At 36.7% G+C, this 21,026-nt stretch overlaps 1 protein-coding gene and 1 long non-coding RNA gene across 7 annotated transcripts in view; one reads left to right on the top strand and one right to left on the bottom strand.

Annotated features, from left to right (window-relative positions):
• Window positions 1-21,026, top strand: part of LOC103567379 (NXPE family member 3-like) — a 93,908-nt gene that overhangs the window by 35,197 nt on the left and 37,685 nt on the right. For 3 of the 6 annotated variants that reach the window (XM_070566277.1, XM_070566273.1, XM_008544024.2), the window contains exon 1: window positions 7,268-7,553. The exons of 1 other annotated variant lie outside the window; for it this stretch is intronic. The gene's annotated coding sequence lies outside the window, so the exon portion shown is untranslated. Of the gene's footprint in view, window positions 1-7,267; window positions 7,554-20,243; window positions 20,383-21,026 lie in introns of those variants that run through there. 2 more of the 6 variants (XM_070566276.1, XM_070566274.1) reach the window with 1 other exon arrangement.
• Window positions 6-20,630, bottom strand: LOC139074700 (uncharacterized). The gene is made up of 4 exons (XR_011524351.1): window positions 20,458-20,630; window positions 9,731-9,768; window positions 2,716-3,264; window positions 6-1,381 (listed from the first exon to the last, which is right to left on the bottom strand). It is a non-coding gene; the product is annotated as an uncharacterized lncRNA (long non-coding RNA).

Raw genomic sequence — 21,026 nt, 5'->3', positions numbered from 1 at the left:
GAGAATGAATCAATTAACTATATTTTATTTATTCAATCATTTACTAAACAGCAGTTAAAATGAATATATTAGGGCTATATGCACAATTCTCAAAAATAATTAAGTGGCGGGGATACAGCAAGTTGTAGAATGGTATCTTTTATATAATGTTCATAACATGCAATTATTATGATTATTTAGTGGTACATGTTTGTATGGTAAAATAATGAAAAATGCTCGTCTGGTATTTTTCATTTCTCTTTTCTGGCAATTTATTTTTAATATATTTTACAAAAGCATCAGTTCATGACAGATCAGAAAGAAAATTAGCCTGGTCCTTTAGCACGGAGAGTTTGCAAAGTATTGTTCTAGAGAAGTCATCACACTTGCCCACAAGCAGACAAGCATAAGGATGTGAGTTGCAGCTTTGTTTCTAAGTATGAAAAATTGGAAACAACCTAAATTCCTATGGGCAAGAGAAAGTATAAATAAGTTGTCATATTCACACAACAGAATATGATTCAGTTTGTTAAATGAGTGAACCAGAACTACATATATTAATAGGAATAAATCTCAAAAACATATTGAGAAAAAAAGCAAGTTGCAGAAGGAGACATACAACTTCCACTTCTATACATGTTGAAATCAGGCAGATACAATTATATATATATTTATTTATATATATTTTTATGGATACATTTTGTGGATGGTGTTAACCGAATGAGCAGCTTTACAAGGCAAAAGTAAGTTTTAAAGAAAAGTGAGTCTTTATTAAAAAGTTTGAAAACTAAGGAAGTATACCTCAACCCACAAGTTGATAGGTGAGACCCCCTCAGTCTTTGGGTGGCTGATTTTTAAAGGCAAAAAGTACAACCTTTGCCAGGTAAGACTGAGTCCAGTTCTGATTGGTCACCCATGCCAGCTACAGTGTGTCTTGTGTTCGGAGCTTTCTAAACATCCTAACCGCAGGGAAAGACTACTGCATGGTTCTTCAACCATCTGGTGACAGTCAAGGTTAAAATGTAGTTTTTTACTTATGCCCATAGTTCATCCTTGAGGTAGTCATGATAACCCTCATGTCAACTCTGGCCTCGTTCTTTTCTTTTTCTCTTCTTTTCCCCCTATTGATCATAGATTTGACAATGTGACTTCTTTGATCAATTCAGGGAGTATTCAGGTCCCTCAAAATCTAAGTCCCCCCCCCCCCAGCTGCTTGGGCTCCATCTAGTCCTACATGAGAAGCATCAGAGTGTGACATCGGCTGAACGTAAGTTGTGGCTTGAACCAGCATTGTGTGGGTTGCTGGAGTGGGTGACATCCAGATACTACTGCACAATGTTTGATCAGGTGAGTGGAGGAACTGTCAGCAAGCTGCCCTCTTATCAGAGGTCCTCCTGTTGTTCTGCAAAACAAGCTCAGAAACTTTGGTTACTTTGTTTCCCATGTCAATCTTGTGGGTATGAGGCATGGTTTTACCATAATCCAGGGAAAAATACAACTCTTTCAATCTCAGTTTCAATCCTATTGTTTTTTTTTTTTTAATCATTTCTCAGTCTTGGGGAATGGGAGGGAAGACCTCTTTAGCTACTTCCTGCTGTTAAAAGGTGAAGATCAGGGTCAGAGGAATGAAATTGTTCTACCTTTATTTAAAATACTTTGGGTACCAGGTGGGGAGAGCAAGGAATGTTTTGCATGACTAATATTTTAGCACTTTGATCAATGGCTTTGGGACAACACTTAAGTCTATATTTTATAATTATATAGATGACCACACATATTAGCAAAATAGACAGTTGAAACTTTAGAATCCCCTCCATAATGGACCTGAATTATTGGGGAATCCAAGAGAAGAGGTCTATAAACCAATCGAGGTTAGGGCCTGGAAACTCAAGTGAAATCTGATGAAACAAAAAGAAAAACAAGAATAATGGTTGGAGCAAATCATAAATTAATTCTTGAGCCCAGGGGATGACCAGTCAAGAAGATTTTTAGCTGTCAGGGTCAAAGCATCCTTTGCAGTTTGAAATGTCTCTGATGATGTCATCAAGTGTTCAGGTAAACTTTTTGAGTGGCTTATACAGCTACAGCCATGAAGATTGTCTAAAATAGGCCATCATAGTGATCTCTCTTAAGTTTATACCGAGCCATCCAGTTTCAGTTTGCATGGCCTCAGGAAAAAAGGGTGGCCTCAATTCTCAATGATTTCAAATGAAAAGGATGAAAAAAAATGGAAACATTAGTTTGGAGATTTGTACCAGATATTTGAGGAAACTAGAAGAATTTGGCATTCAGTTCAGTTTATAGGTGGAAAACAAAAACCTCAAAGATACTTAATAGAATGAGAATCCACTATCTAAAAATGTGTACTATAGTTTTTACTGAAACATAATTTTTAAAAATAATTACACTCATGTTTACCCAAAATAGCCAAATTAAGACTCATTGGTTTGCAAAATAAGTCTAGTTTTAATAAACTTGGCCCAATTATTTACATAAGTACAATAAAAATACCAATTGATCATAAAGTGTCTTTTAAATCTGTTTTGCTGGAACTTTTTTATAAGGAATCTCAGATTGAACTTTAAAGGCCTCTTGGGGCCTGGAAAGTCAACCAAGGACTTGTCATCAGACTCTTCCTGCAATACCCACAGATTTGAGTGAATTCCTCTCCTTTTGATGTCCCCAAAATGCCCTAAGGTTCTTGCACCTGCCAGGGAATTGACCTTCATTACTTACCTGGGAAGGTTGCTGGGAACCCTGTAAGCAAGATTTTAGGCCAATATTTCCAAGCGGCTTTATTTGATCCATAAAGTCTACCCTTGTTCCTCAAAGCTGTTTGGCCATATCTGAGTTTATGTATGTTTTTCTCAAATATGACATTCCGTCAAAGCCATGGTAATATAACCAGTGTTTCTGATTGTGTCCTGTAGAAAACAGATTCTTGTTGAACTTATGCAAATAACTATATGGTCATGAATATAAGAATATTCATTCATTAAGAATTTTTAAATTTTGGAGGGATTAGATAGGGAGAAAAAGATAGATGCTTTAATTCTGCTTGCAAATTTCTATAAGTCATAGTTCCTCAAGAGAAAAAGATCTCCTTAAACCTGGAAAAACACAATATAAAAAAATCAGCAATATTTCAAATGAAGTCATAAAAATTATAATCATCCACATCAATTTATTTATTCCCATGTAATCAATTTTTGATCTTGGTCTTCCGTTAGCAGTTTTATCAGGCCAACAGTTTCTCAGTGTTCTTATCCAGCTCAGTTTTATAATCTGAAAGTTCACCAGAAACATGTATTTTAGAGCAAGTGTCAGAATCCTTTCCATGAATCTCTCTGAAGATGAAACATATTTTCAAAAACATCAGAGCAAAACATCTATCTGGAAATAATAAAACACTTAAAAATGGCAATTGAGAAAGAAAGACACTTGGCTATCTGTGACATACAACACTTTGAGATAATAACTAGAATTATGACTGACAACCAGGACAGATCATAACTTTTGGAATATCATATAATTAAAAAAAATTTATATTAATAACATTTACCCACATAATATAATCTAAGAAGGTCCACTATCATTTATTTGACAATGTTTCCCATGTAACTTAACACATCAAACAAGTCTAATAAGCTTAATATTTCTCTCTTTATAGAAAGAGAGGACAAGTTCTTTGAGAAATCCCAGGGCTGATTGGAAATTCTGAAAGTTTGTTTTTAAGTCATAAGAAAGATTTTTATCTAGGATTTGAACCCTCTGGGAAGTTTGTTAAAAATGTCAAAAGGTTTAAATATATTTGATCAAAAAGGATAACAAATTTTCGAGGACTTAATAAGACAAAACACAGATTCTTTATTTCCTAGGCAGATTACATTAAAGGTAAAGGAACTTTGTTTACAATTTCTTACTAAGAGAAGACCAATAATCTGAGAAGACTTTGTCCTTTAATAGCGAGAAAAACCAAATTCTAAATTTGCACCAGGGTACTTTTTTTTTTGTCAAGGAAGATTCGCCCTGAGCTAACATCTGTGCCAGTCTTCCTCTACTTTGTATGTGGGTCACCACTGCCACAACATGGCCACTGACAAGTGGTGTAGGTCCGTGCCTGGGAACCAAAGTGGACTGCCAAAGTGGAGTGTCCTGAAATCACTTGCTAGACCATGGGGCTGGCTGCTGTACCAGTGTACTTTTGATATAAAAATTTATTTATTTATTTTTTAAGATTTTATTTTTTCCTTTTTCTCCCCAAAGCCCCCCGGTACATAGTTGTGTATTCTTCGTTGTGGGTTCCTGTAGTTGTGGCATGTGGGACGCTGCCTCAGCGTGGTCTGACGAGCAGTGCCATGTCCGCGCCCAGGATTCGAACCGACGAAACACTGGGCCGCCTGCAGCGGAGCGCGTGAACTTAACCACTCGGCCACGGGGCCAGCCCCTGATATTAAAATTTATTTTTTAAAAAATTTATTTTAATCTTAGCCAGCTTGACCATGTACAAAACTCTTTCCTCAGGGTTTTACTTCCACAAACCTTTTGTCGCATTTTTTTACATTGAGAATTTGTCCCATGTCCTTTTTTTCTTTCTCTAGTGCTTGAGGACAAATTTGTCCTTTTAAATAAAACAAACAAAAATATTTTTATTTTTTATACTTCTTTACCGAAGACACATATCCTATTTTCTACTTTTCACATATAGTCCATTTTCTCAATTTTATAAGTTACAAAGCTGACCTAGAAAAGAAATGCAAGGCAATTGTTATAGAATAATTACAGATTTTATACTTAGAGGATAGCATAATTGCCTATACACTACATCAAATGAATATAAACTTCTTTTATATCATATAATTAAAATAAGCCATACACTTTTTGGAAATAACAACATGAGGTTCCCTTGTGTCTATAGGTTTATCCTGACATTGCTCTGCTAAACTGGGAGTGATAGAACAGGCAGAGGCAAGAAGATCCCCATATTATTGCTGAAAGGGGTTGCTCTAAACTGAGTAAGCAGAATAAAGACTTGAAAGATGGAATAATAGCTTTGAAACTGATGGCAGAGCTACAAATATCTGGGAAGCCACCACCAGAATTTTTAGCTCAGTACTTTAGCAAGTACTTATAAGAAATGGGGGAATTTCTTTTAAACAAAGATTATTGTTTGGCTATAAATCTTAAAAGACAAGGCAGCAGAGGTTGAGCCTGTCAGAGAGTGATTACAGCTTGGCCTTGAGGAGTTATCACTGTGTGTACAGGACAGAAAGGGTGGTTGCTCCCGTATGGCCCTCTCTATCTGGCTGTGTAGCCCCTTGTGTTGCTCAATTTACTGTGGTATAAGAACAGTGGCTTTTAAACATGTTGGATCATATCATGGTAAGAAATGTACTATATGTTATGGTCCAGTATGTGCCTATATATAAACATAAAATCATATAAGTAACAGAAATAAACATTTATTAAACTGACATGTATTTTTTATTTCAGTATATGCCATACATGTATTTTGCGAAATTACTGTCTTTCACTTAAATATGTAGATTTTATAATAAATTTATCTATATATTATAAATAAAATTGAAAAATATATATCATCCATTTATCCATATTGATAAATGTAGATGCCATGTACATTTTTTATTTACATAAATGTTACTTATAAGTTATCAATAGTCTGTTATCATAGTTTGAAAAATAGGAAGTTACAGTAAATCCTCCACAGTAGGAGAAAGCTCTTATCAAGGTTCCATTGTTTTTCATCTTTTAAAGGGGCTTGTGGTGCTTTGTCTGCACCCTCTCAGCATCAATGTGCCCTGTTTTCATAGAGTTAATTTATGATTATTACTCTAAGTGTTCTGACATTTTCTCTTTGATTCCTTTTGTATTCTCAGCTTTTTTCAACTTTAAAAAAAACTATTTGTTGGGGGCCGGCCTGGTGGCACAGTGGTTAAGTGCGCACATTCCATTTCGGTGGCCTGGGCTTTGCCAATTCGGATCCCGGGTGCGGACATGGCACAGCTTGGCAAGCCATGCTGTGGTAGGCGTCCCACATATAAAGTAGAGGAAGATGGGCACAGATGTTAGCTCAGGGCCAGTCTTCCTCAGCAAAAAAGAGGAGGGCTGGCAGCAGTTAGCTCAGGGCTTACCTTCCTCAAAAAAAAAAAAAAAGACTAAAAAAACTATTTGTCATCTTTATTTTCCATTGAAAACTAGGAAGCAGGCAATTGTGAACTGTCTATCATATATTAACATCCTGTAGTAGTTTAGCAAACCCATAAACACATTTTATAATTTCCAAAAGCATGTTTCTCTTTACAGAAAATTTATTAATGTGGCACAAAACATGTCTATTGATATACCCAAATTTGTTTGCCTCTGTAAAAAAACTAGGAAGCCCAAACTAGACAAACTTATGTTTAGCAACCAATATCTTAGTATTCCATCCTACCCAGAAATGATTTAGATATTTAATGAATATCCATGATTAAGTTTAATATAGTATAAGTTTTTGTTTTATTTACATTTATTTGAACACTTTTTTTAACAATTATGTTTGGATTAGACATTAACTAGTTAAACATTACCCCAAGTTATTTTTCCTGCTGAAAAATTCCACAGCAGAAACAGCATGAGCCCATCCAACCAGTAAACCCAGGTAGAAAAAGTTGTATGTTGGCATTATATTCAATATTGATAACTCTGAAGACATTCCTGTTTTTATTAAACCGGCAAATTTAAACAAGCTTTTATTCACTAAAGATTATTTTTATATCATGTTAACTTGAAAGATATCTGGGCTAACTTCTATTACATTTAGAAATAATTTATATAAGCACTTACTTCAAGCCAATTAAATAGAGCTGCTTTAGAAATTTTACCATCCAGAGGCAGACAACTATATATAGAGGGAGACTCACATACATAAACATACTGTGGGGGACTGGAATTGGCCACCCCAAGACATGTGTCTTTGGTATAAGGATTATTTGGGGCTGGTTACTTTTAAAAACTGCAGACATGAGACAAACTCTGAAGAGTAGAATTTACTTACCCTTTGTTAAGAGAGATTTACATTTGTAAAGGAAATCTCCATCTGTAAAGGTGTCTCCCTCTCTGAACCAGGAAGAAGGGAAGATGCCTTTATCTCTAGAAACTCTTAACGTGGAAGACAAGGACTTAAATTTGCATAATAAACTCACGAGGTTTACCGTGCTTTTCTGGTAATCTCCCCTAACTGTCTCCTCCCACTCCTAACTTCCTCCTTTTGTTTTTAGCTGAGGATGTTATTTAAGGTCACAGCTCTCACTGTTTTGGCAAGTTACTCAGTTTTCCTATGTCTCTCCCATGTATACACATTATAAAGCTTTGTTTAGTTTTCTCCTGTTATTCTGTCTTATGTGAATTTAATTCGATGTCTGGCCAGAAGGACCCAGGTTGGGTAGAGGAAATGTCTTCCTCACCTACAGTTTGGTGATCAGGGTGTGATAAAATTTCACTGGCTGGACACTGCTCACTCCTGGACTTCTGCAGCTGAGAGATCCTGGGCCCCTAACAAGAGCTGGCAAGAGGTAAGAGTTCTTACCACATCAGTCTCCCGGATCTCTGCCTGCAGGGTCCAATGGAAGCAAGAATGATGAGGTTTTTTTTCTTTTCTAAATTTAGATTAGCAGGAGAAAATTTTGGTGAGGCTAGCTTCTTGGATTCAGCTACTCTAGAATTTGGTTGAATACTCCTTGGTTGTAGATCCTTTTCCTCTCAGAGATAGTACTTTCCTTGTCTCTGTCTTTTGTTGTTTTAAAATATTTTTAATTGCTTTTCTCCCCAAATCCCCCTAGTACATAGTTGTATATTTTAGTTGTGAGTCCTTCTAGTTGTGGCATGTGGGATGCCACCTCAACATGGCCTGACAAGTGGTGCCATGTCTGCGCCCAGGATCCAAACTGGCAAAACCCTGGGCTGCCGAAGTGAAGTGTGCGAACTTAACCATGTGGCCATGGGGCCAGCCCCTCTGTCTTTTCTTTTTTTGTCATAAGACACAGGCATCTCTATAAGCCTGTTGTCTGGGCCTTTTGTCTTGTTCTATGTCTTGAGAGCTTGGCTTTGTGACCTTTCTGGTCTCTGCCATCAGAGGATGCATGTACTGGGACACATCTTGGTGGCCAGTCGAGTAGACTGGGATTCTGGGACAGACTGTCTTTGTCCAGCTGTGTCAGCTCTCAGGGGAGTTTGTAATAAGGGATCCCAATTGCTTTCATAAGGGGTCTTTGTCATCTCAACTTTCATTGCTTGCTGTGCAATGAAGGTCTTTACTTTCTTAGACTATTTTTGGGAGTGAATTTTCTGGATCTCTTTTGGGGATGCCTCTTGCACCCATGGTTAAGCTTATTGGTATGAGTTGCTGTTAAGATCCTATTTGTCAATGTGGCAAGATGATGGATCATTTAAATTGGAAAAACTTCTAAATTGAGGAAAAAAGTTTGTGAGAGCTCTCATCATAAATTTTATTGGTACCTATGGAAAGTCCAAATTAAAAGGAAGCACACACAAAAATAATGACTAGCCTTAAGGCCCTGACTCAGGTTACAATTGAATTGATTAAATGTAAAAGTCTAAGTGCTGATAAGATTACAAAGGTAGGAATGCTTGAGCTGACTTTTTAACAAAGAGGCTATATCGACTTTACCTGAGTATGTTTTAAAATGTCTGGCTGGGGATACTTCCCCTATCCAGTATTATAAAATGAACACCTATTGATAAAGTCCTAATGAAAGCTATTAGTAGAGGTATATGAGTTGATGGGATTCAGATGAAATTTATAGAAAATTGATATATTTATGGGGTTTATGTAAAGTGATTGTATCTCTTTTTGCTTGATTGTATTATAGATTGTATTGTGCAGACAGACATTGTCTCACTGGGGAATGTTTCCCCTGCCTGATTGTAAGACTCTTAAAAGTATGACACATTGTCCTGAAAGTTTTAGAAAACACAAATCTTTGACTCACCTCTTAAGTTAAAAATTTTCCTGATATAAATAAGCAATTGGAAGGGTGTAGCTGGAGGGGTGAGTCAGCCTTTTCTTTTTCTTTCTTTTTTTTTTTTTTTTTGTCTTTCAGGCTGTAATGCTATTCTTTGGGAGAACTGGAAGCAGCGGTTTTTGTCTTGCAAATTTCTGCAAGGCCGGATGTGTGGTTCTAGCGGGAAGTTCAAAGTGCAGCTGTCTTTTGCCAATTGCAAAGCCTCCCTTCATTCCTCAAAATGCTCCCAGATGTTAGTTGAGACAAAAGAGTAAGACATTAGAAATAGATAGGGCAAGTATGCCCCAGAAACCCCATTTTTAAGAAAACTTGACTGGTTTCTCTGTATCTTTATGACGTAAATTTTCTGCTCCCATCTTCTCTAGGACATGAGAGCCATTCTTTGAAATGCAAATGTTTCTCAGAAACTAGTGAGTTTTGTATTGCACCTGATTCATAACAAAAATTTAACATCTCTGTCTGTGTCTACCTGCGTGTTTATGTATGTCTATATGTATGTTATATATGTGTGCTATTTTACCCCCAGATGGCATGGCCAAAATTAAGAGCTCTGTTTAATTGGCTTAAAGTAAGCACTTACATAAATTCTAAATGCAATAGAAATTAACCCAATGTCTTTTAAGTTAACACGATATAGATTAATCCTTGGTAAATGAAAACTTGTTTGTTTGTTGGTTTGATTAAAATAGACATGTCTTAAGACTTACCATCACTGGATATGATGCAGGTGTGCAGCCTGGGTTTACTAGTAAAAAAAAGAAAAAAAGTTCATGTTATCCCTGTTACAAATTTGTCAGCATAATAACTTAGATTGATAGCTAATTTTGTCTAATGTCTCATGAAGTTTTTGTGGGTAATCTAAACATAATTATTTGGAACAAATGATTTAGATATAAATGAAATAAGAGTTTGTAGATAAAATTTTAGCAATAATTATAGTTTATGGCATGTGTATTTAAAATAGCTTCCAAAATCACTGGTAACTTGAAACTTTGAAGTTTTGCTAGGTTAATTTAAATGATAAAATTCATTGAGTGTCTAGATCATTTCCAAATAAGATATTAGACATTAATTATTAAATGTAAGTTTATCTACTTTTGGCTTCTCATTGCAGAGAGGCTAACAGTGTTTGAGTCTATTAGTAAACATGCCTTGTGTTTTATTACTTGAAGTAGTATGTTTCCTAGAAATTATGAAAAGTGTTTAGAATGCTCATATAAAAGACAGTTCATAGTTGCTCACCTTTTTAGTTTTTACTATGGTTTGTTAAGGGCTAAAATTCTAATTAATATATGTAATTAAAACTACCGAAAGCTAATAAGGAAAACAGGTCTGTATTCAAGGAAAGTAAAATGTATATTTTCAGTAAGGAAGGTATAAAGAATGGAAGTATTTTTGTTTGCTGGCTTAAGAAAGATAAATTTGTCCTAAAGTCTTCCTAGAAAGGAAGAAAGGAGGCATGGGACAAATTCTGAATGTAAAAACAAAGCTGTAGAAGGTTTTTGAAGGAGAAATTCTGAAAGGAGTTTTATGCTAGTCAAGTTGACTAAGATCAAAGTAAATCCAATTAAGTAAATGAGTTTTAATGTTAAAAATAAGCTGGTGAAGAAATTAAAATTTGGTATTCTCTCAAAGGATAATTTTCCTGAACTTTTAGTCTGCTCTTGGTGAAGAGAGTATGGAAAGCTTTTTCTTTAAGTAGATTAGCAGAAGGGTAGGGATTTTATGTTTTATCAAAATAAATTTCCCATATTGTTTATTAAGTCTTTAACCACAGGTGCTAAGGTCTTAAAGCTATTTAATCTTTTGGATTTCCCTAAAAATCTTTAGTTGTCACTATGCTTAAATGGATAACTAAACATTGTTTCAAAGAGATCTATGGTATTATGTGGGTAAATGTTATTGATATAGGTGTTTAAAAAATTATGTAGCATTCCTAAAATTCTGATATGTCCTGGTTATCAAGCACAATTCTGGTTATTATCTTAAAGTGTTGTATGTCACAGAAATCACCAAGTTTCTTTGTCAATTGTCATCTTTAAGCCTTTTGTCACTTACAGACAGTTATTCTTTTACTCTGAAGCTTTTGCAAATATGTTTCATCTTCAGAGAGATTCATGGAAAGGCCTCTGACATTTACTCTGGAATGCAGGTTTCTGATAAACCTTCAGATCTTAAAACTGAACTGGGTAAGAAATTACAGAACTCTAATGGAGAAACTAATGACCTCATAAATCTGCTAATAGAAGATTAATATTAAGAATCAATTATATAAGACCGTATGAGCTGATGAGGGTGATTATAATTTTTTAAGACTTTTCATTTGAAATATTGTTGATTTTTTAATTTTTTTCTCAGATTTAAGGACATCTTTTTCTCTTTTCTCTTATGCTAACTACGATGTATAGCAATTTGGTGAAATTATACCTTTGTGAGCAGAATTGAAGCATTTGTCTTTTTCTCCCTATCTGATCCCTCCAGAATTTGGAAACTCTTAGTAAGTATTGTTATTTTCATGGCAATATAGTTACTTGCATAAGTTCAATAAGAATCTTTTCTTCTTATAACAGGACACAATTGGAAACACTGGTTATCTTACCAAAGCTTTGACTGGAATGTCATATTTGAGAGAAACAGGCATAGACTTATATATGACCAGACAGATTTTGAGAAACAAAGATTGGACTTTATGGAATAAAGCCACTTGGAAATATTGGCTTGGTACCTTTTTTACAGAGATTCCAGCAATTACTTATCTGGTAAGTAAGGAAGCTCACTTATCTGGCAGGTGCAAGGAACCTCAAAATATTTTGGGGGACCTCGAGAAGAGAGGAGTCCACCAAAATCTGTAGTTACAGGGAGGCAAAATCTAATGGCAAGTCCTTGGCTTGGCTTTTTCAGCCTCAAGAAGCCTTTAAAGTTCAATCTGAGATTCCTCATAAAAAATTCCAGCAAGGCAGATTTAAGAGCTTATGTGATCAATTGCTATTCTTGGGGCACTTATGTGAATAATTGGGCCAAGTTTTTTTGAAACTGTTTAGTCTTAATTTGTCTATCTTTGGTAAAAATGGGGGTGACTTTAGAGAGAAAAATTATGTTTCAGTAAAAAACTATAATACACATTTGTGGATATTAGATCCTAGTTCTGTTAATTGTCTTTGAGGGTTTTTTTCTACCTGTGAACTGGACTGGATCCTGAACTCTTCAAGTCTCCTGAACTTTCTGACTACAAATCCCAAAAACTAATGTTTTCAATTTTTTCCCTCATTTTCATTTGGAATCATTGAGAATTGAACCTGCCCTTTTTCCTGAAGCCTTGCAAACTGAAGCTAAACAACTTGATATAAACATACACAGCAATGGTAAGATGTAAACCTCTTAGAAAGATACCTGAATGCCTGATGACATCATTAAAAACATCTCAAGCTGCAAAAGATGCTTTGACTCTGACAACTAGAAATCTTCTTGACTGGCTGCCCCTTGGGCTTAGGAACTGGCTTATAATTTGCTCCAACCATTAACGTTGTTTTTCTTTTTATTTCCATAGAAATATTTACTAAATACCTGATTGCTTCCTTCCACAAATAGGCCCAACTTTGGGAGACCTCCTGCATCATCACCTTCTAAAATGAATTTAATTGGACTGATCTATTATCAGGACTAAGAAATGTTCAGTGAGATGAAATAATCTACCACTCAACTTCTGGACCATGAAACTTCTTAAAATTTCAAAGGACTGTGAAACTTAAAAATTTCAAAGGCAGGACTGTGGGGGAGTGGAATTGGCCACCCCAAGACATGTGTCTTTGGTATGAGGATTATTTGGGGCTGGTTACTTTTAAAAACTGCAGACATGAGACAAACTCTGAAGAGTAGAAATTACTTACCCTTTGTTAAGAGAGATTTACATTTGTAAAGGAAATCTCCATCTGTAAAGGTGTCTCCCTCTCTGAACCAGGAAGAAGGGAAGATGCCTTTATCTCTAGAAACTCTTAATGTGGAAGGCAAGGACTTAAATCTGCATAACAAACTCACTCGGTTTACTGTGCTTTTCTGGTAATCTCCTCTAACTGACTCCTCCCACCCCCAACGTCCTACTTTTGTCTTTAGCTGAGGATGTTATTTAAGGCGACAGCTTCTGCCATTTTGGTGAGTTACTCAGTTTTTCTAGGTCTCTCCCATGAATACATGTTATAAAGCTTTGGTTAATTTTCTCCTGTTATTCTGTCTCATATGAATTTAACTTGTAATCTGGCCAGAAGGACCTAGAGTGGGTAGAGGAAATGTCTTCCTCACCTACAATACACACACAGATATAGACAGAGACTTCTAAAATTTTAGCCACATCTCAGGCACAAAACTCGAAAGAATTTTTGGAGCCAGATAGCTTCCTGGCAGTTGCACCTGTTCAGATGGCTAAAGATTTTTTACTAAAAATTCTTTTCTTTTGTGGTAAGGATCCTTTTTAGAGCTGTTTTTGAAGTCATTTTATCTTTTAGAAGCTTCTGTATATTAATCAAAGAATGCATTCCATTGTTTTTGAGAGGTATGATAGCCCCCTTTTTCCAATTGAGCACACAAAGAAACCAATTTGGGAATATCAAAGGAGCTCCATTGTGGCCAGTGTAATTTTAGATCATCTCTAGTAATTTGGACCCACAGGGGAAGGAACTTGCAACTGTTTGGTCAATAATTTTTGTACATAAATGCTGCAGGAGTGATGGCAGGCAGTTGGCCATTTTATACTTTTCTTGAGCAATCTTTAGAACAAAAGATTGTTCTGAAGTCCATCCTGAATGGAGACACCTCCCTGTATTGGAGACACCTCCCTGGAGAAAATTCCCTGGAGAAACCCCCTTGGAAACCAGCTGCAGCTGAACCTTATTAGGGAATCCCCTCTTAAGGAGCCTCTAGACCTCTATCAAAGTATGGGAGCTCAAGGATGCGAGAGGGCCTTACCTTGATCCTCCTCCTGAGGCCATTGGAGATGTGGAGGAACAGTCAAAGGGCTCTGGGCTGTGCCAGCATGCAATGTCCAGTAGACCCCCAAGAGGAAATCTGGTAGCCATTTCACATCCCATCCTCATCACCAGAAATGTTAACTGAAATGAGCAGCTTTATGAGGCAAAGATAATTTTTACAGAAAAGTGAGGTTTATTAAAAGGTTTGCAAACTGGGGAGGTACACCTCAACCCTCAAGTTGATAGGTGAGCTACCCTTTGGTCTTTGGGGGGCTGCTTCATTTTTTTGTAAGGTAGATTGACCTTGAGCTAACACCTGTGCCAATCTTCCTCTATGTTATGTGGGATGCCTCCACAGCATAGCTTGATGAGAAATGCATAGATCCACACCTGGGATCCAAACCTGTGAATCCTGGGCCATCAAAGCAGAGTGCACAAACATAATTACTACCCCAACGGGCCAGCCCCTGTGTGGCCAGTTTTTAAAGGCAAAAAGTGCAGAGTTTGCAAGACTAAGGCTGAGTCCAGTTCTGATTGGTTTCCCTTTCCAGCTATAGTGTATCTTGCGTCTGGGGCTTTCTAAATGTCCTAACTGCAGGGAAAGGCTACTGCATTGTTCTCTGGCCATCTGGTGACAATCAAGGTTCAAATGTAATTTTTTGTTTCTGCTCGTAGTTCCACCTTGAGGTAGTCATTGTAACTGTCATGTCCACTCTGGCCTTGTTCTTATCTCTTTCTTTTATCAATGATATTGATATTGAGCCTGAAGTGAGTTTGCTCACCCATTGTGCAGCAAGCCAATCTCTGACACTGGGTGTAGTGGAATAACGTAGGAATTTTATTACTGGACAGTGCTGAGCAAGTAGAGAGGACAGCTAATGTTGAAACCCCAAACTCTCTGAAAAGCTAACAGGATGGGTTTTTGTTTGGTGTTTTAGGTAGGGGAGGGGGAGCATACGGCCTTGTTTGTCAGAGCTTTCCCACCAGCCTGTGTTTGGCCTTGAGATGACTTGCAGAGAGGAGGGAGCCCATAACCTTGTTGATCAGCAGCTTTCCCACCAGCCTGCATCTCTTTGTAGGGAGGAGATAATGAAAATAGGTTCTTGCCCTTGGCTGTGTCTGTCTTCATGGAGAATAGTGGATTCTGGAGCTAGGGAGCTAGGGAGTAAGCAGGGAAGGAGTGCTTTGGTTTTAACCCCATATATGCTGTGTTTGATGTAGGGAAACCCATATCAGGGCTAGTATCAATCCCCCTCCCCATTTTATGTTTATCCCTCAATCTTGAGGCATTTGCGGTGGTGACCAATCTAGCTACTTCCTGCTGAATTGGGGCACAGGTTGTGTCATTTCACTGAACCAGTCTTTTAATAAGGTGGTGATGCAGGTAGGCTCCCAAAGTTAGACCTGTATCATGTAAGTAAGGAACCAGGTATTTAATAAGAAGTTTTTCTAGAGAAACAAAAAGAGAAAAACAAGGTTAACGGTTGGAGCAAATTGTAAACTAGTTCTTAAACCCAGGGGTCAGCCAATCAAGATTTCTAGAAGTCAGGATTGAAGCATCCTTTTGCAGTTTGAAATGTCTCTGATGGTGTCATCGGGAACTGAGGTAGCTTGTTGAGTGGCTTCCACAGCAGCAGACATGAATCCCTCTTAAGTTTATATTAAGTCCTCCAGCTTCAGTTTGCAAGGCTTCAGGAAAAGGGTAGATTTAGTTTTTAATGATTCTGAATGAAAATGATGGAAAAAACCTGAAAATGTTAGTTTGGAGGTTTGTAGCCAGATATTTCAGTAGACTAGAAGTATTCAGGATCCAGTCTAGTCAACAGATGTAACAAAGATCTTAAAGGCAATTGACAGAACCAAAATCCAATATCCACAAAGGTGTATTATAGTTTTTATTGAAACATAATCTTTCTCTTTAAAATCACCCTCACTTTTATAAAGATGGCCAAATTAAGACTAACTGGTTTGCAAAATAAGTCTAGTTTTAATAAATTTGGCATCATTATTTACCTAAGTACTGCAAGAATAGTAATTGATCACATAGACTCTTTTAAATTTGCTTTGCTGGAACATTTTATAAGGAATCTCAGGTTGAATTTCAAGGGTCTCTCAAGACCAGGAAAGCCACACCAAGAACTTGTCATTAGATTTTGCCTGCAGTACCTACAGATTTGGGTGAATTCCTCTCTTTGTGAGGTTCCCTGAAATATTGAGGTTCCTTGTATCTGCCAGAAGGAATGACAGCCTTTACTCAACCTTACCGGGTTACTGAACCCATATGCAAGGTACCAGGCCAATATTTCCAAATGGCTTTATTCCATAAAGTCAACCTTTGTTCCTCAAAAGCTGTCTTCTTATATCCAAGCCTGTATTTTTTTTTTCAAATATGATGTTCTAGTCAAAGCCTTGGTATTATAACCAGTGTTTCCAATTGTGTACTGATATAAGAAGAACAAATTCTTATTGGACTTATGCAAACAACCATATTGCCATGAGAATAAGAATACCTACTCACTAAGAATTTCCAAATTCTGGAAGGCTAAGGTAGGGAGAGAAAGATAAATGCTTCAATTTTGTTTATAAATTGTTATAAATCATAGTTCCTTAAGAGAATAGAGAAAAAGGTTTTCTTAAATCTGGAAAAAAACCAAAACATCAAAAATCAGTAATATGTCAGGCAAAAAGTCATAAAAATTATAATCGTTCCTATCAGTTTATTCTGTCCTGTGTAATTGGTTATTGATCTTAACCTTCTGTTAGCAGTTTGTGAGGTCACCAGTTTCTCTGTTAGAGTTCTGTAATTTCTACCCAGTTTAGTTTTGCAATCTGAACATTTATCAGAACCTGTACTCTAGAGTAAGCACCAGAGTCCTTTCCATGAATTTCTCTGAAGATGAAACATATTTGTAAAAACATCAAAGTTAAACAACTGTTTGTAAATAACAAAACATTCAAAAATGGTAATTGACATAGACACTTGACCATTCCTATGACGTATAACATTTTGAGATCATAACCAGAATCATGGCTGACAATCAGAACAGATCAGAATTTTAGATAAGTTTAAAAATACTTATATTAATAACACTCATTTACATAATACCATTTAAGAAAGTTTATCATAACTTATTTGACAATGCTTCCCATGTAATTTAACATACCAAACAAGCCTAATTAAATAAGCATTTTTTCTTAGAGGAAGAGAGCAAATCTCTCTGAGAAGTCCCAGGGGCCCTCTGAAAATCCCCAGAGAAAATTTCCCTCCTCATCCGGGTCAAAAGAAAGCTTTTATTCAGGACTTGAATATTTGTGTGTGTGTAGGAAGCTTGTCAAAAGTACTAAAAGTTGGGGCCGGCCCTGCGGCTGAGTGGTTAAGTTCGCGTGCTCCACTTTGGCCGCCCAGGGTCTCACCAGTTCGGATCCCAGGCTCGGACATGGCACCGCTCATCAGGCCCTGTTGAGGTGGCATCCCACATGTCACAACTAGAAGCACCCACAACTAAAAGTATACAACTATCTACTGAGGGAATTGGGGGAGAAAAAGCAAAAAAAAAAGAAAAAAGCTTGGCAAGTTGTTAGCTCAGATGCCAATCTTTAAAAAGAATATATTAAAAGCTTTAAAACATCTGTTTAGACAGGAAACAAAGCTCACTGTGAAACCATGTTCAGGTATCTATTTAAAGTGACCACAGAACCAATCAAAGGGAAACAGAGTTAAAATAGTCCAAAAAGCCTTTTTATAATCTTTTTATCAAGAGCAGATTACAAGTTTAGGAAAATTATCCTTTTAAGAAAGAGGAAACCAAGTTTTAATTTTGTACCAGTTTACTTTTGACATATAAATTTATTTAATTGGATTTACTTTAGTCTTAGCCAAATTGACCATGCACAAAATTTTACAGGGCTTTGCTTTCACAAACCTTTTGTTGCTTTTTTACATTCAGAATTTGTCCCAGTACTTTAGGGCAAATTTATCTTTCTTAACTCAAGAAACAAAAATATTTTTAATTTTTATACCTTTTTACAGAAAACATGTATTTTATTTTCCTTGCATACAGACCTTTTAGAAATATGTGTTTTCTCATAGAAAATTCCTCAGCATACATAAAACATGTTTATCAATAAACCCAAGTATTTTTAAATTTATTTGATGTAAGAAACCAAAGGTAGACAAATCTATGCTTAGTAGTTAACCTTTAATATTTTATCTTATGTGGAAATGACTTAGATACCCAATACACTTTTATTATTTAACTTAACTTAGTAAAGCTATAAAGTTTGTTTCCAAAAAGATTTTGGAAGCTGTTTTTTAAGTATGTAGACTATAAAACCTAATTATTGTACTTAAAAACTTTTATCCAGTTTTAATAATTATGTTTAAATTACTTTTAAAAACTTTATGTGACACTAAAGCAGTTAACCATCATTTTAAGTTGTTTTAAGTACATACATCATAATATATATAATTTATTGTTAAATACTTTTTCCAAAAACTTTTAGCCTTTTACATTTATTTAGTTTACCTGTTCTCAACAATTATATTTAGATTGTCCACAAAAACCTCATGAAACATTAAACAAAGTCAGCTATTATATTAAGTTATTAGTTTTGCTGATAAACTTTGTAACAGAGATGACATGAGCTCATTTGACCAGTAGACCCAGGCTGTATGTCTACATCATACCCAGTGCCAATAACTTTGAGGACATGTGTATTTTAAATCAAACCAGCAAACTTAGACAGGCTTTCGTTCATCAAAGATCATTTTCTATCATGTTAAATAACTTTGTCTCTTAGAAGTTTTTGCATATTAATTAAAGACTGTATTCTACTATGAGAGATTTTGAATCCTCTCTTTTCAGGTTTCCCAGAACGGCCCTTACAATTCCAAATTATCTCAAAAGTTTACATATTTTTACTTTTTCACTTTTAGATCAGGAATTTTGGGAAGTTGAAGGGAAGCTCAGCTTGCTGGGAAGCTCAGCAAGAGAGTAAACAAAAGCAGCAGATCTGAGTTGGGCTGCTGGCATGTTTAAATTATTTAATTATTTTCTCTTAAAGAGGAAGTAAAGTGTTTCTGATTTTTATTTAGAAGCCTCAAAAGATTAAAACAGGTTTCCCATTGTAGCTGGCTTTTCCAACTGCATATGTAAATACACCAGTTTGGGTGAACTGAAATTGGCCCATTTAAGTTTATCGATTTCTATAAAACTTTATCTTAGTTATACTAATGCTTAGACTTTTAATTATAACTTACATTAGAATTCCATTAACAAGTTTTGGTATTACAATATTGTGTAGGGGAAGCATTCCCAGTTAGACAGAACATTTATTCCCAAAGCAAATATCCAGGAAAAGTTGACATAACCTCTTCATATGATACTAGCTTAAACACTTTAATTTTTATGGTCTTATTAACATTAGTAGCCTAACTGTTGCCCCAAACAATTGCTGGTCAGGTTTTTCACTCTGATTTCTGCCTCCTGACCTTTTAAATTTTTCAAAGTGGGGTAAATAGAACAGGTTTGTCTGATGTCCTTTAATGTTGGGGAGCCAATGGGGGGGGGTCCCTTTAGCCCATCCAACCTTAGGCAGTGTTTTATTAAAACCTTTGTTTTAAATTTATTCGTGTCTGTTTCATTTATCCCATTTTTCTTTTTAATAACTAGCTCAAGATTTTCATCCTGTTGGCGTGAGTTCTGTGACTCTTCCCTTTCTGATTTCTCTTTGTTAACTTAATGTTTTCATTAGCATCTGTAAGACAATGAGAAGAAACTGAGACCCCCCCCAAGTTTAAGTTTTTAAGACTAGTCATTACATTTTTCTTTTAATTTAGTCTTTTTATAGGTACCATAAAACACCTGTTTATCATGAGAGCTCTCTAAAAAGTTTCCCAACTTAAGGATCCATTGTTGGCTATTTTTCTTTCTCTGGAGTCTAAAGAGCGTTGTGGCCACGTGGTGTTACAAAAGATAATCATCCCTCTTTAGACATTGGCTTATAGCTATAGGTTGACCAGTCAGCCAAAGTTTTTCCCAAGGGGCTCTTAGGTGGAATAGATGCGGCACCTCCCATGTTAACACTTTTAAAAGGACAGACAAACAGACAAACAACAGCAAATACCAAACAAGTGCACTTTCCCCAAAACCCTCGGCCACAAACGGAAGCCAGAATAAAGACCAAAACCAAAACCAAAACTAAAAACCAAAGTGCTTCCAGTCCCAGCTTAGTCCGTGTCCTACACTCGGTGGGCGCCCAACAAATGAAGATGCGCCATGCAGATCTTCCCAAATGAGCAAGGACAAGGGACCTCGGTTGTGCACACCCGAGGGACTTACCAAAGTCTGGCTGGGGCATCACGACTTCAAAATAAACGGAGCCCAGAGGGCTGCCAGGTACCCGTTATTTCTAGCTTGTCCTGTTGGAAAAGGTTAGCACAAGGACAAAAACAAAAACTACCAGCTACTTACAAGAGACATTTTCCTAAGTCCTGAACCTAGTTTCTTCCACCACCAAAGCAAAAGCCCCGTGGGCCAATGATGTCTGGTTAGCAGCCAGTCGCCTGGGGCTGTCCCTGAGACAAGGGGCTCAGGCAGCTGCAGGACAGCTTGCAAGAGAGGGCTTTGGCCAGAGGTTAGTGTGCAACACATGAGGCGTTGTCCAGAGTTCATTGACCTCCCCGCCTTCCAGGGACACTGGGCCTGCGCCCTACATGAAGGAATGTGTCTGGGCTTGGGGCCAAAGATGGCCACTTTGGCCCTGACTCTAAGGCACAAGTTACAAAGAGTATGTCCTGCATCATGTTCCTTGTCTGGGCTGGCCACCCCTAAGGGCATCTGACAGGACTTTAGAAACATCCCATTCGTGGGAACAAAAAAGATAGAAACACCATATCCGTGGGAACAAGAAGAAATAACTCAAAAGTATCCAAATGTCTGAAACCCTGAGTCAGAACCTAGAGAAACCTTAGGATAAAAGGGAGTCACAGGCATAGAACAATTGGGAGTCTCACTGAGGAAAGGACACTTTGCCTCAGACC

The sequence above is a fragment of the Equus przewalskii genome, chromosome 12 (assembly GCF_037783145.1).
Source record: "Equus przewalskii isolate Varuska chromosome 12, EquPr2, whole genome shotgun sequence".
Lineage (NCBI taxonomy): Eukaryota > Metazoa > Chordata > Mammalia > Perissodactyla > Equidae > Equus > Equus przewalskii.
This window is presented reverse-complemented; position numbering and strand designations above follow the sequence as displayed.